Genomic DNA, 17,062 nt, shown 5'->3' with positions numbered 1-17,062 from the left:
TCTGGCCTACTGGTTAAGGTCTTAACTCTTACTCTGGCCTAATAGCTAAGGTCTTAGACTCGTACTCTGGACTACTGGTTAAGGTCTTAACTCTTACTCTGGCCTAAGGGGCTAAGGTCTTAGACTCATACTCTTGCCTACTGGTTAAGGTCTTAACTCTTACTCTGGCCTACTGGTTAAGGTCTTAACTCTTACTATGGCCTAATAGCTAAGGTCTCAGACTCGAACTATGGCCTACAGGTTAAGGTCTTAACTCTTAATCTGGCCTACTGGTTAAGGTCTTAACTCTTACTCTGGCCTAATAGCTAAGGTCTTAGACTCGTACTCTGGCCTAATGGTTAAGGTGTGGTAAATAAAATAAATATTACCGGACTGAATTTCATGCGGAATCTTAAATTAAAGTAAATAGCTCAAAATAACAAGAGGCAGAATCCGTGGTATAAGAGGTTTCTAATGGGCTTTATTCCATTCAAAATGGCCGACTCGAGTCGCGGCCCTCAGGTTCCGTCACCACGAAGGTTCAGGAAGTGAAGTACAATAATTTATTAACAGACATGTATTTTTATAATAAGTACATTACAATGAAACGAATGTAGAAGGCGTAACATTTGATAAGAAAAATGACGTGACAGTGACATAATCGAAACTAGGCGTAATAAGGAATAAAAGAAACATGATTGGTTAGAATTATCAGACATAGGTGGATCTATAAGATAATACTTGGCATAGATGCGCGCGCGGCAGCATGACGTGTAATTGACGTGCAACTAGGGGGTGAAGGGGACTTGACATTTAGCTCTACATGTGGAGACGAGAAGTCTGGGGTCAAGTCATCCTAATCCCAAATCATATCTAACATCCTATGTTTAAAGAACTATGTTATCCACAAGGAAGAGACTCTCGGACAGAATCTATTCTATACTGACTGTGTGCGTGTACAAGCGTCTAAGTGTCTATATGAGATGCGAGGGGCAGAAAACTTTCCATGGCAACAGGGCTATGAATCACTTGCAGGAGGACGGAAAGGCTGAGTCCTTTGCTTGTGAGCTAAAGGAAATGTTTACCTAAATCACTGGACAGGAATGCATCGGCTGAAGAGCAAAAGAGATAATTCGAAGGTGAAATACAACTTCTTGGCAGACAGGCGAAAACTAGCCGAGGCAGGCACCGTTAGCTGCACAGGGAGTAGGACAAAGTTCATGGATACAGATGCGAGCTCAAGCTGAAGCTGTCAGAGACAGAGAGCAGGGAAAGGCTTTGAGGACAGAATCGGGCCTACTCGCCTGAACTGTAAAAATGGAGTAACTTAGCCATATAAAGTCGGTGGCCTTTCATACTTAGGAATCGAATATCCAGCCCATTGATGGCGGATCTGACAGAGAACATGTTGACGGTAGACACACATATGTTTGCGTCTTAGAAACTGGAACTGGAGGGAACATACATGTACTTGTAACATGCATATAGAACCGTTGGGGTCCAAGATAGGGGACATAACTGATCAGGAAAATCCACATTTCCACATTCCCTCCTTGTCCCCTTCTTGCCCTTCACGAGACATCAATCTTCATCATTCCATTGATTTGCTCATGGAGCATCATTTCTTCTTCTTTCTTCTTCCGGGATCTTGAGCGAAAACTTTGATGTGGAATACACGATGTGGCACACAGACCACAAATCGCTGGTCCACATTGCAGGCATAGACAACAACTGAAGAGCATAAGAAGGCCAATACCTAGGAAGGATAGAACTCTCCATCCCCAGGCTGATATCACACTCCAAAACCACCCGGACCACGTCCAAGTGTCTGGATTCTCGTGTATCTGGCTTACAATCTTATGAAGGCGTGTTATAGCTTTATATACAGATGGCGAATTTTCTGGTATGAATATGCAGCAGCTGGATCCGATGACCCTGCAAGCTCCGCCCCTATCGGCCAGGATGACGTCAAGGACAAGACGATTCTGGAGAACAACAATTCTCATCACTGATTGTTCCTCTGTCAGATTGCCTAGGGCGGCTATAGTCTCGTTTACTACAGCTTCAAGAGTCTTGGTGAGTCTGCGTATCAGCTTACTATTTGATATAGTACCTATATAGGGAAAGATACCTTTATTGAAATCTACATACTTGTCCCATGATGTCTCAGTATAATCGACAACTGGGAGATCTCTTTGCTCTCTATTGTGTACTAAATGAACATTTCGATAATAATCAGGGGGAGCTAGGAAAACAGGTGGCAAAAGGAATGCTATGTAACAGGTACCATCCCAATCTAGAGGCAGACGCATATATGCAGTCTGACCACATATGAAGTAGGAATGGCGAGAAGCTCTAAATGAAGATTTACCTTGATCACTATATTCTACTGTAGTAACGCATTGGCTATGGCCCATGTGTTTGGAACCAACTTTTCTAACACATAATTCACCCTTAACTGGAAATACTGACATAGTGGGCAGAATTAGTTCAACTTCGGATTTGACATTCAAAATCATAAGATTAGGTGTAAAATTACCTAATTTATACACTTCATTTTCTAGATCAGTTCCTGTTCTACTGAGGTGACCCTCCTTATTAGGGTGACAGACTTTGAATAAAACTAGATTCAGATTTCCCCATATCCAATGTTGTTGATAAACTGCTGTGTCTGGGTCTATGGAATTTAATAAACTAAACCATGCTCCACAGGAGCCATTGTGTGTGCACGGATGTGGAAAGAAAGGCAGAACTCCTTTGTTATTCTGATAGGGAGGGAGTCGGCCACACACCCAACAATTGGTCGCATTACTAGTCTGATGGGAATGATGTAACATACTAATGAATGTGTTATTGCGCAGCGCAAGTCTATAGGATAATTCATGTGGCGGTAGGTCACTAAAAGAATGTTCATCAGTTATATTGAAAACACGTTTAGAAACAGGATGATACATATGCAAAATCATACTCGTAATAATTACTAAAATACTCAATAAAAACAAAATTAATAATGTCACAATACAGTGGTTACGCAGTAATTTACAATAAGCATGTCGTTTCATTATGATTCTGGACTCTACATGATTCAGACCTAAGGGATACATGTCGGGACAGATTCAACCGCTTCACCTTGGAGAGGACTTAAACAATCAAATCGTCCGACAGTTTAGATCTGGACCTGAGTTTCTGTTTATAGCACTGAGAGTCATTCAGTTCAACAAAAGGAAGTTTTGAATCAGTCTGTGAGGGAGTGCAGGGCACAGTGTCTATATCTGAAGGTAGTCCATGAAATTTTTTTACGTGACTGGAATGAATCCACCCTTTTCGTCCCTCGATCTTCACGGCTGTTCTTGTGGTCAACAGGACCAACTTGGGTGCTTTCCACCTGGGCTCCAATTGACTCTTCCTGTCGAAATTTCTCACAAAGACAAGATTACCCGGAACAACGTCATGGGGTTTCGCCTCAGTGTTGTCGGGAAAGGCTGCAGCTACCTGTGAACGAGAAGATTGTAGTGCAGACATCAAGGAAGCCAGGTAATCTGTCAGCATATTACAGTCAACATCAGTTATTTTACGTGGTATAGGCGTCCCCCACATATTCGGCGGTCTACCAAAGATCACCTCATACGGGGATAGCCCTGTTCTAGAGTGTGCTACCATTCTCATGTAAAAGAGTGCAACTGGTAATGCTACTATCCAGTCGACACCTTTCTCTCTACATATTTTGGACAGTCTGATTTTCAGTGTCTGGTTATGTCTTTCTACGAGACCTGCTGCTTCGGGGTGTCGGACACAGTGGAATTTCCACTGATATCCCAACAGGAGTGAGACATGTTTCATTAATTCGGATGAGAAAGGCTGACCGTTATCTGAATATACAACACGTACCGTGGGAAGAATTCTCGAACTAGCTGCTTGGCAGTAGTCGAGGCAGTGTAATCTGATACGGGATACGCCTCTGTCCAACGAGAGAGAGCGCAGACAACTACGAGAACATATTTGAATCCTCGACAACGTTCCATCTGAATATAATCCATCTGGAGGACTTCAAAAGGATGATCAGGAGGCTGAAATCCACCCTGCTCTACGGGAACACTCTTTCCTGGATTAAACTGACAACATATCATACAGGTACGAACTTTTTGTTTAGCTGCTGCTCGTAAATGTTTGTTGAACCAAATGTGCTGAATGCTGTCTAGCATAGCCTTCTCTCCTAAATGTGCTGGACTGTGAACTGTAGCTATAATGACTTGAACCATGGAATCAGGGAGAAACCACACGGATTTCTCTTTCGTCATCCATCCTTGATCTGTCTGGATCCCTCCTAGTTCAGTCCACTTCTTTATTTCTTCTGCTGTGGCATGTGTCTGTATGTCAATTACATCAAGTGTGGGATCCTTAATTGTCATACACTGTGTTGGTGTCTGAACTATTGGCTTTGTCATGTCTAATGTGCGATTCTGAGCAGTCTGTTTAGCTGTTCTGTCAGCTAAATCATTGCCTTGAGAAATGGTATCAGTAACCTTCGTGTGTGCTTTACATTTCATAATCGATATAGCAGTGGGTAGATGTATTGCGTCTAACAAGGCATGAATGAGGGGTCCGTGCTGAATGTGGGCACCATGGGACGTTAGATAACCTCTCTCTCGCCACAGCACGCCGAAGTCGTGTACAACTCCGAATGCATAACGTGAGTCAGTGTATACATTAACTTTCTTATTTGTGGCTTGAATACAGGCTTGCGTTAGAGCAATAAGTTCTGCTGCTTGGGCTGACAGAATATCTATACAATGTGTCTCAATAACTTCAGTGTCTGTTGTGACTGCATACGCGGCCACTAAATCTCCTGTACTTGCTCTCATGCATGATCCGTCTACATACAACGTCAGGTCTGGATCTAACAATGGAACGTCTGTCAAGTCTTGTCTAGGTTTCGTCTTTATTTCAATGATTTCAACACAATCATGAGCTAGTGGGTCTGTTCCAATTACAGGTAATAGTGTAGCAGGATTCAATGTATTACACCGTCGGATCTCTATGTGTGGTTGAAACAATGTCAGTTCATAACCGGTAAGTCTTGCTATGGTCAAGTGTTGCGTTTGTGTTCGGTTCACAAGAACCTCTACTGCATGTGGTACTTGAACTGTCAATGGGTGTCCTAATACTATGGCATCGCTTTGTCTGATTGCTAAAGCTGTCGCTGCCACTGATTTCAGGCACGCAGGCAAAGCCTGAGCTACGGGATCTAATGTACTGGAAAAATAAGCACATGGCTTGCGTGATCCTGCTTGATCCTGAGTGAGTACTGACAAGGCAGTACCTTCGCGTTCTGTAACAAAGAGTGTAAAAGGTTTGCTATAACATGGTGTTGCTAAAACAGGTGCTTGACATAAAGCTTCCTTTAGGCTTTCAAAAGCTTGTGTATGTTCCTGAGTCCAAGGGAGAACAGTCGATGTGGCTGCCTCCTGTGTGGTTAACTGAATGAGTGGTTTTGCTAGAAATGCGTACTGAGGGATCCACTGCCTACAATATGAAGTGAGGCCTATGAAAGCCCGCACCTCCTTTTGTGTCTGGGGTATTGACATGTTAGCAATTAACTGGATGCGATCTGGTGTAAGCTGCCTTCCCTCCTTGGACAGCGAGTGACCAAGATAAATAACTCGCTGAACACAGAATTGCAGCTTAGAAGGGGACACCTTGTGCCCCTTGTCGGCTAGGAAATGTAAAACTGTCAGAGAAGCTTTTTCACATTCTGGCTCGCTTCTCGCGGTGATCAGCAGATCATCGACATATTGAAGCAGTGCAGTATTGACTGGCATGTGGATACTGTCAAGTTCTCGTTTCAGTGCTTGGCTGTAGATGCTGGGGCTTTCTGTAAATCCTTGGGGAGCGCGTGAGAATTTAAAGCTGCGCCCATTTAAACTGAATCCGAACAAGTATTGGCTTTCCGGATCTATTGGGACGCTGAAAAAGGCATTCTTGAGATCAATTACAGTAAAGAATGTTGCTTCGGAATCAATTGCTGTCAACAATGATGATATATCAGGGACCACAGGGAATTGTGGTACAATACACTTGTTTAGTTCACGCAAATCAATAACCAATCGGTATACTGGCGGAGCAGTAGGATCAGTTCGTTTAAGAATCGGAATTATCGGTGAATTACATACATTGGAGTCTGTTTCTACAACTACTCCCTGGGCAATTAGTTCATCAATGATTTTCAACAAAGCCACTACAGCATCATGCGGTAACTTGTATTGTCGCATTCGTGGTAGTACCACTCCTGCTTTCAATGTAACTCGATAGGGTGTAATGTTCATGCAGCCAACATCCGTAGGGCCTTGTGCCCATAGATGTACTGGTAAAATCTGTAGTCGGGGATCCATGTCTCTAGACACATAGTGACCTTTAAAATCACGCAAAAACAACCTTACTCCTTCCGGAGAACAACATATTATGGCTCCTAGTGCTTTCAGAGTTTTAATTCCTAACAAATTTTCTGGGCATGATTTAGTAAGCAATAAATCTGTAATTCGTGTCAAAGGTCCTATCGTAAGTGGTAGAGGCTGTGATACTTCATTAACAATAGGTTTTCCTGAAAAACCAAGGGAAACATTTTGAGAGCCTGAGAGGGGTGCCCCTGGAACTTCACTACGTTTTATGGTTGTTCGACTTGCCCCTGTATCGAGTAAGAATTTTCTATCTTGACCTAATAATTCACTATGTACATAAGGTCCTTCTTGATCTACCGGAATCTCGATAAGCGGTAAGTCAACTTCCCTCTCTAGGCTGGTTCATGCGTAACGCTGATACTCAGGGTATTCATACTGTGCAGTCTGATACATTTGTTGTGTTGTGGTTTGTGTGGCAGTAGTAGGCAACGGTGGTGCAGCTGGCACAAACTGTATGGGTTGCTGTGAGGCTGGCATAGACTGTTGCTGAACTGGCACGGACTGTCCATGCTGCATAGCTCCTTTTTCATTCTGATCTTGTCTAACTAATCGTGGTCTCTCTTTTGCAATACCTGTAGCTATATTTCGTTTCAGGACTTGACAATCATGTACATAATGGCCTAGTTGTTTACAGTAATTGCAGGTTCCCTTTACAGGAACTGCAGAATCACCAGAATGTGTCACACCCTTTTTGTGACCATCTGCTGGTACTGTCTGAGAAACTAGCATTTTCATTTTTGTATCCTTCATGCGTCTATGCTCGTGTTCTTGTTCATCCCTAATTCTATTGTGATGATACTGTAACATTTGTAGCATTTGCGACGGAGTGTTACTTTGCCAGGTACTCTCGAATTTCAATATTCTATTCTTCACTGGAGGCAATGCATTTTCTACCAATTTTGTCACAAATAAATGTGGATATGAGTCACTACTTGCTTTTATACCACTGTTTATACCAAAACATTTTTCAAATCGGGCATAATAATCGCTTGTGTCTTCATCTTGCTTTTGTTTACAGGCTGTGATTGCACCCCAATCTTCCTTTTTTGTAGTTAATAAACGTGGCAGTACCTGTACTAGTAAACCTGGTAATAGTTTAACTTTATCCCCGAGCCCTGAACCTGCGGCTCGGCCCCTTTTTTCCTCTGCTAATGCTGTCCAGTCTATCTTTTGGTCTCCCACTTCCCACTCTTTTTCTTTCAGTTTTTCATATATGCCAGCAGGCAAAAGCACTTTTAAAATCGTCATAATATCAGGAAAGGTGTACTCTCCCATCAGTAACATGTCTTTAATTTCTCGGTGGAAACCCGCTGGGTCTTTGTCATGACTAGGTACTACTTTTTTCATTTCTAATAATTCCATTTTTGATATGGGTGTGTAAACAAATACACGGTGAAACTCATTGTCTTCGCCTTTTATTGGGTGCACTTCTCGTAGAGGATTTTGTCTATCCATGTAGTACGGTGCTCTTTCTCTGGGGGGCAGGGAGAGAGAATCTGGATTTACAAAAAGGACGTACTGCTTACGTGACACTAATATCTCTTTAATTAGCTTGTTACTAGAACCTCTCCATCTGTACGTAAGTAGTTCCGTTAATATATCAGGTAAAGGACCAGGGTCAGCATGTTGGCTCTTATATAATATGAGGAGTTGCTGAATCATATAGATTCCAGCTAAACGTTGTTCATCTGTACTGAGGTTGAGAAACGTGTGTGCTACGGTCTCATCACCGTATTTTTCAGGACTAACAATCCAGTGAACGGCTGATCTGGCTAATTCTTGCTCATCCATGGAATCGAGGAGGTGATAACCCCTTCGTTCTCGTAGTATTTTATCTGCGGCTTGAAACGAATGTTCAGGAGATTTCAGATTTATTACAGGCGTCGGATACGTTCTGCTATTATTTGGACATACAGAGTGTATTGGATCAGAAAAACATCTAGTATTTTCACAAGATCTTCCTCTGCCTACATAGGCTATGGTCTCTGACTGTCTTGCAGAGTCCCCTGATTCGGACACTTCATCTTGCTCAAACTCGTCTGTTCCCAATCTCTCTTCATGAATACGCTCTATTTCTTTACGTATTTTTCGGCACATGGCTATTATACAATTTTGCTTATCGTGTCTCCCTTCTGATATATTCTGACTCCATCTTGTAAGAATAAGCATTGCATTCCGGTCTACCCCCGGACGATCTTGATTTCTGATCACACAGTTTATGAGGAAACGTAACAGTTCCCCTTGTATCTCTACTTTCTGGAATTCCATAGCTCTGTTAATACATCCTGGATCTCGTCCTGTTTGAACAAAATGATATATGTTATCTAGATGCGTAGCCATCCCTGGTAACCTTGCTAAATACTCTGCGGCTCGTCTGATACGTAATGATGCCAGGACCATTTCGTCCTCTTTACCAACCACCGGGTCATATCTACAATTTACAAGAAGTTCCTTAAGCGTACGTTCATTTACGAACTTAGGTGTACGTGAATGTGCTGACTCTTGAAAAACAAGTTTATTTATTCTAGGTGGTGTAAAAATACTGCTAGCACCTCCCGTGGCCCCATCTGGGGCGTCGGGTGTGAAAGGGTTCGTCGAACGTGATACAGCAACTATGGGTGTCGATACCCCTGTAGAGTCGACTGCGGAAACAGATGCGGAAACAGATGTGCTTGCCGATGCTTGTATCGGGACTTGCTGTTGCACGGGGACAGATACCTGATCCTGACGTTGAACCCCTCCGCCAGACGGTCTATGTGGTGTGGCGTTAGCATACTCGGGGGCTGCATCGTCTAGATATGAGGAAAGGAAAACATCTTCTGCGGTTCTGGGATGCCCTTTTGGATGTACCTTAATTGGAAATAACGGGGGTGGCAAGTCTTTTGGCACCTCCGTAACAGCCTTAGGTAGTCCTTCGGCTAGAAGGGGATACATACCATTCATAAGAGCATTTCTTTGTCTATTTACTTGTTCTGATTTCACTCGGATACCTTCCTCAATTAATAGATTTTCTTGAACTTTATTTGAACTTTCTTTACTCCTCTCTTCTTGTCTACGTGCTTTTTCTGTTCGTCTGTGAGATTCTTTACGCCATAACTCAACGGCGTCTTTCTGTGACTGTCTGACCTTTCTTTTCCATAACTCTTCCTCCACTTTCATGATGCACTCTGCATCCCAGGTTCCCGCTATGGGCCACCTTTGACTTTCCGGTAATCCTTTGGTATAATCTACCCATAGATCAAGAAACAATATGGCATCTAAGCCATGTTTATGGTACATGAAATGTCCTGGAGTGTCTCTAGGAGGAATAGGAACTGCTTCTTCAAGCACCCCTTTTCTGGTAGTAATCTGTCTTAACTTCGAGAAGAGCGGCATATTGACAACTGATCTGATACTTACTCTTGAACTTACTTAATACGAGAAACACAATAATGAACAGTGAACAATGAACAGTCATTCATACCACAATATGCAAGACATTTTCTGAATACTTTAAACATTAAACATTAAACATTATAACAATGATCGACAATGATGACAGTCTGCCTAACTAATCACCACGCTGAATTCTTGACAATAACTGAATACTTCGGAATACTTGATATACTGCTAAACAGTACATATACACTGCTAAACAGTGCAGACCGGATTTGTGTACCCAAATCCGTCTTGACCGGCACAACCTATGTGCGCGTCAACACGCCTCCCCGGCGATGGTACTCACCGAGTAGCTCCTTGAAACGGAAGGCCTCAGAGAATGGACAGGACTCGATAACTGCGGACATCGGACCCTCTGGACGTCGGAATTTCGGAAAACCTGGTGGGCCTCTGTATACCTCGGATCTTGCTCTCTCAGCTAGGCTCTGGTCGGGATACTTCGCACTTCTCACCGCCTCGTCTGGGTTGATCGCAGCCTCAGTCGCCCCCGCTTGACCGGAGGGAGCTTACAGGAAATCCTGCTGGTACGCGTTTATGGTCCGTCCAGCTGTGGCAGGAGACCGGGCCTGCAACGCACCGCCGGCGCGTGAGATGAGAAAGTGTCCCTGTTCGGGCGCCATTATGTGGTAAATAAAATAAATATTACCGGACTGAATTTCATGCGGAATCTTAAATTAAAGTAAATAGCTCAAAATAACAAGAGGCAGAATCCGTGGTATAAGAGGTTTCTAATGGGCTTTATTCCATTCAAAATGGCCGACTCGAGTCGCGGCCCTCAGGTTCCGTCACCACGAAGGTTCAGGAAGTGAAGTACAATAATTTATTAACAGACATGTATTTTTATAATAAGTACATTACAATGAAACGAATGTAGAAGGCGTAACATTTGATAAGAAAAATGACGTGACAGTGACATAATCGAAACTAGGCGTAATAAGGAATAAAAGAAACATGATTGGTTAGAATTATCAGACATAGGTGGATCTATAAGATAATACTTGGCATAGATGCGCGCGCGGCAGCATGACGTGTAATTGACGTGCAACTAGGGGGTGAAGGGGACTTGACATTTAGCTCTACATGTGGAGACGAGAAGTCTGGGGTCAAGTCATCCTAATCCCAAATCATATCTAACATCCTATGTTTAAAGAACTATGTTATCCACAAGGAAGAGACTCTCGGACAGAATCTATTCTATACTGACTGTGTGCGTGTACAAGCGTCTAAGTGTCTATATGAGATGCGAGGGGCAGAAAACTTTCCATGGCAACAGGGCTATGAATCACTTGCAGGAGGACGGAAAGGCTGAGTCCTTTGCTTGTGAGCTAAAGGAAATGTTTACCTAAATCACTGGACAGGAATGCATCGGCTGAAGAGCAAAAGAGATAATTCGAAGGTGAAATACAACTTCTTGGCAGACAGGCGAAAACTAGCCGAGGCAGGCACCGTTAGCTGCACAGGGAGTAGGACAAAGTTCATGGATACAGATGCGAGCTCAAGCTGAAGCTGTCAGAGACAGAGAGCAGGGAAAGGCTTTGAGGACAGAATCGGGCCTACTCGCCTGAACTGTAAAAATGGAGTAACTTAGCCATATAAAGTCGGTGGCCTTTCATACTTAGGAATCGAATATCCAGCCCATTGATGGCGGATCTGACAGAGAACATGTTGACGGTAGACACACATATGTTTGCGTCTTAGAAACTGGAACTGGAGGGAACATACATGTACTTGTAACATGCATATAGAACCGTTGGGGTCCAAGATAGGGGACATAACTGATCAGGAAAATCCACATTTCCACAAAGGTCTTAACTCTTACTCTGGGCTACTGGTTAAGGTCTTAGACTCGTACTCTGGCCTACTGGTTAAGGTCTTAACTCTTGCTCTGGCCTACTGGTTAAGGTCTTAAGTCTTACTCTGGCCTACTGGTTAACGTCTTAACTCTTGCTCTGGCCTAATAGCTAAAGTCTTAACTCTTACGCTGGCCTAAAAGCTAAGGTCTTAGACTCTAACTCTGGCCTACAGGTTAAGGTCTTAACTCTTACTCTGGCATTCTGGTTAAGGTCTTAACTCTTACTCTGGCCTACTGGTTAAGGTCTTAACTCTTACTCTGGCCTAATAGCTAAGGTCTTAGTCTCGTTCCCTGGCCTACTGGTTAAGGTCTTAACCCTTACTCTGGCCTAATAGCTAAGGTCTTAGACTCGTACTCTGGCCTACTGGTTAAGGTCTTAACTCTTACTCTGGCCTAATAGCTAAGGTCTGAGTAGCGTACTCTGGCCTAATTGTTAAGGTCTTAACTCTTAATCTGGCCTAATAGATAAGGTCTCAGACTCGTACTATGGCCAACAGGTTAAGGTCTTAACTCTTAATCTGGCCTACTGGTTAAGGTCTTAACTCTTACTCTGGCCTAATAGCTAAGGTCTTAGACTCGTACTCTGGCCTAATGGTTAAGGTCTTAACTCTTACTATGGCCTACTGGTTAAGGTCTTAACTCTTACTCTGGCCTAATAGCTAAGGTATTAGACTCGTACTCTGGCCTACTGGTTAAGGTCTTAACTCTTACTCTGGCCTAATAGCTAAGGTCTTAACTCTTACTCTGGCCAAATAGCTAAGGTCTTAGACTCGTACTCTGGCCTAATGGTTAAGGTCTTAACTCTTACTCTGGCCTACTGGTTAAGGTCTTAACTCTTACTCTGGCCTAATAGCTAAGGTATTAGACTCGTACTCTGGCCTACTGGTTAAGGTCTTAACTCTTACTCTGGCCTAATAGCTAAGGTCTTAACTCTTACTCTGGCCAAATAGCTAAGGTCTTAGACTCGTACTCTGGCCTACTGGTTAAGGTCTTAACTCTTACTCTGGCCTACTGGTTAAGGTCTTAATTCTTACTCTGGCCTAATAGCTAAGGTCTTAGTCTCATTCCCTGGCCTACTGGTTAAGGTCCTAACTCTTACTCTGGCCTAATAGCTAAGGTCTTAGACTCGTACTCTGGCCTACTGGTTAAGGTCTTAACTCTTACTCTGGCCTAATAGCTAAGGTCTCAGACTCGTACTATGGCCTACAGGTTAAGGTCTTAACTCTTACTCTGGGCTACTAGTTAAGGTCTTAACTCTTACTCTGTCCTAATAGCTAAGGTCTTAGACTCAACTATGGCCTACAGGTTAAGGTCTTAACTCTTACTCTGCCCTACTGGTTAAGGTCTTAACTCTTACTCTGGCCTAATGGCTAAGGTCTTAGACTCGTACTCTGGCCTAATGGTTAAGGTCTTAACTCTTACTCTGGCCTAATAGCTAAGGTCTTAACTCTTACTCTGACCTAATAGCTAAGGTCTTAGGCTTGTACCATGGCCTACAGGTTAAGGTCGTAACTCTTACTCTGGCCTACAGGTTAAGGTCTTAACTCTTACTCTGGCCTACGGGTTAAGGTCTTAACTCTTACTCTGGCCTAATAGCTAAGTTCTTAACTCTTACTCTGGCATAATAGCTAAGGTCTTAACTCTTACTCTGGCCTAATAGCTAAGGTCTTAACTCTTACTCTGGCCTAATAGCCAAGGTCTTAACTCTTACTCTGGCCTACTGATTAAGGTCTTAACTCTTACTCTGGCCTAATAGCTAAGGTCTTAACTCTTACTCTGGCCTAAGAGCTAAGGTCTTAGACTCGTACTATGGCCTGCAGGTTAAGGTCTTAACTCTTACTCTGGCCTACTGGTTAAGGTCTTAACTCTTACTCTGGCCTAATAGCTAAGGTCTTAGACTCGTACTCTGGCCTAATGGTTAAGGTCTTAATTCTTACTCTGGCCTAATAGCTATGGTCTTAGACTCGTACTCTGGCCTAATGGATAAGGTCTTAACTCTTACTCTGGCCTACTGGTTAAGGTCTTAACTCTTACTCTGGCCTAATGGTTAAGGTCTTAACTCTTACTCTAGCCTAATAGCTAAGGTCTTAGAATCGTACTCTGGCCTACAGGTTAAGGTCTTAACTCTTATTCTGGCCTAATAGCTAAGGTCTTAACTCTTACTCTGGCCTAATGGTTAAGGTCTTAACTCTTACTCTAGCCTAATAGCTAAGGTCTTAGAATTGTACTCTGGCCTACAGGTTAAGGTCTTAACTCTTATTCTGGCCTAATAGCTAAGGTCTTAACTCTTACTCTGGCCTAATAGCTAAGGTCTTATACTTGTACCATGGCCTACAGGTTAAGGTATTAACTCTTACTCTGGCCTACAGGTTAAGGTCTTAACTCTTACTCTGGCCTACGGGTTAAGATCTTAACTCTTACTCTGGCCTAATAGCTAAGTTCTTAGACTTGTATTCTGGCCTAATAGCTAAGGTCTTAACTCTCACTCTGGCATAATAGCTAAGGTCTTAGACTCGTACTCTGGCCTAATGGTTAAGGTCTTAACTCTTACTCTGGCCTAATAGCTAAGGTCTTAACTCTTACTCTGGCCTAATAGCTAAGGTCTTAACTCTTACTCTGGCCTACTGGTTAAGGTCTTAACTCTTACTCTGGCCTAATAGCTAAGGTCTTAACTCTTACTCTGGCCTAATAGCTAAGGTCTTAGACTCGTACTCTGGCCTACTGGTTAAGGTCTTAACTCTTACTCTGGCCTAATAGCTAAGGTCTTAGTCTCGTACTCTGGCCTACTGGTTACGGTCTTAACTCTTACTCTGGCCTAATAGCTAAGGTCTTACATCTTACTCTGGCCTAATATCTAAGGTCTTAGACTCGTTCTATGGCCTAAAGATTAAGGTCTTAACTCTTACTCTGGCCTACAGGTTAAGGTCTTAACTCTAACTCTGGCCTACTGGTTAAGGTCTTAACTCTTACTCTGGCCTAATAGCTAAGGTCTTAGACTCGTACTATGGCCTACAGGTTAAGGTCTTAACTCTTACTCTGGCCTACAGGTTAAGGTCTTAACTATTACTCTGGCCTACGGGTTAAGGTCTTAACTCTTACTCTGGCCTAATAGCTAAGGTCTTAGACTCGTACTCTGGCGTAATGGTTAAGGTCTTAACTCTTAATCTGGCCTAATAGCTAAGGTCTTAACTCTTACTCTGGCCTAATAGCTAAGGTCTTAACTCTTACTCTGGCCTAATAGCTAATGTCTTAACTCTTACTCTGGCCTAATAGCTAAGGTCTTAGACTTGTACTATGGCCTACTGGTTAAGGTCTTAACTCTTACTCTGGCCTAATAGCTAAGGTCTTAACTCTTACTCTGGCCTAATATCTAAGGTCTTAGACTCGTACTATGGCCTACAGGTTAAGGTCTTAACTCTTACTCTGGCCTACAGGTTAAGGTCTTAACTCTTACTCTGGCCTACTGGTTAAGGTCTTATCTCTTACTCTGGCCTAATAGCTAAGGTCTTAGACTTGTACTCTGGCCTAATGGTTAAGGTCTTAATTCTTACTCTGGCCTAATAGCTATGGTCTTAGACTCGTACTCTGGCCTAATAGCTAAGGTCTTAACTCTTACTCTGGCCTAATAGCTAAGGTCTTAGACTCGTACTATGGCCTACAGGTTAAGGTCTTAACTCTTACTCTGGCCTACTGGTTAAGGTCTTAACTCTTACTCTGACCTAATGGTTAAGCTCTTAACTCTTACTCTGGCCTAATAGCTAAGGTCTTAGACTCGTACTCTGGCCTAATGGTTAAGGTCTTAACTCTTACTCTGGCCTACTGGTTAAGGTCTTAACTCTTACTCTGGCCTACTGGTTAAGGTCTTAACTCTTACTCTGGCCTACTGGTTAAGGTTTTAACTCTTACTCTGGCCTACTGGGTAAGGTCTTAACTCTTACTCTGGCCTAATAGCTAAGGTCTTAGACCCGTACTCTGGCCTAATGGTTAAGGTCTTAACTCTTACTCTGGCTTAATAGCTAAGGTCTCAGACTCGTACTATGGCCTGCAAGTTAAGGTCTTATCTCTTAGTCTGGCCTACTGGTTAAGGTCTTAACTCTTACTCTGGCCTAATAGCTAAGGTCTTAGTCTCGTACTCTGGCCTACTGGTTACGGTCTTAACTCTTACTCTGGCCTAATAGCTAAGGTCTTACATCTTACTCTGGCCTAATATCTAAGGTCTTAGACTCGTTCTATGGCCTAAAGATTAAGGTCTTAACTCTTACTCTGGCCTACAGGTTAAGGTCTTAACTCTAACTCTGGCCTACTGGTTAAGGTCTTAACTCTTACTCTGGCCTAATAGCTAAGGTCTTAGACTCGTACTATGGCCTACAGGTTAAGGTCTTAACTCTTACTCTGGCCTACAGGTTAAGGTCTTAACTATTACTCTGGCCTACGGGTTAAGGTCTTAACTCTTACTCTGGCCTAATAGCTAAGGTCTTAGACTCGTACTCTGGCGTAATGGTTAAGGTCTTAACTCTTAATCTGGCCTAATAGCTAAGGTCTTAACTCTTACTCTGGCCTAATAGCTAAGGTCTTAACTCTTACTCTGGCCTAATAGCTAATGTCTTAACTCTTACTCTGGCCTAATAGCTAAGGTCTTAGACTTGTACTATGGCCTACTGGTTAAGGTCTTAACTCTTACTCTGGCCTAATAGCTAAGGTCTTAACTCTTACTCTGGCCTAATATCTAAGGTCTTAGACTCGTACTATGGCCTACAGGTTAAGGTCTTAACTCTTACTCTGGCCTACAGGTTAAGGTCTTAACTCTTACTCTGGCCTACTGGTTAAGGTCTTATCTCTTACTCTGGCCTAATAGCTAAGGTCTTAGACTTGTACTCTGGCCTAATGGTTAAGGTCTTAATTCTTACTCTGGCCTAATAGCTATGGTCTTAGACTCGTACTCTGGCCTAATAGCTAAGGTCTTAACTCTTACTCTGGCCTAATAGCTAAGGTCTTAGACTCGTACTATGGCCTACAGGTTAAGGTCTTAACTCTTACTCTGGCCTACTGGTTAAGGTCTTAACTCTTACTCTGACCTAATGGTTAAGCTCTTAACTCTTACTCTGGCCTAATAGCTAAGGTCTTAGACTCGTACTCTGGCCTAATGGTTAAGGTCTTAACTCTTACTCTGGCCTACTGGTTAAGGTCTTAACTCTTACTCTGGCCTACTGGTTAAGGTCTTAACTCTTACTCTGGCCTACTGGTTAAGGTTTTAACTCTTACTCTGGCCTACTGGGTAAGGTCTTAACTCTTACTCTGGCCTAATAGCTAAGGTCTTAGACCCGTACTCTGGCCTAAT

This window comes from Triturus cristatus, chromosome 12 (assembly GCF_964204655.1).
Source record: "Triturus cristatus chromosome 12, aTriCri1.1, whole genome shotgun sequence".
NCBI lineage: Eukaryota > Metazoa > Chordata > Amphibia > Caudata > Salamandridae > Triturus > Triturus cristatus.
The sequence above is the reverse complement of the archived record's forward strand: the minus strand, read 5'-3'. Positions refer to the sequence as shown.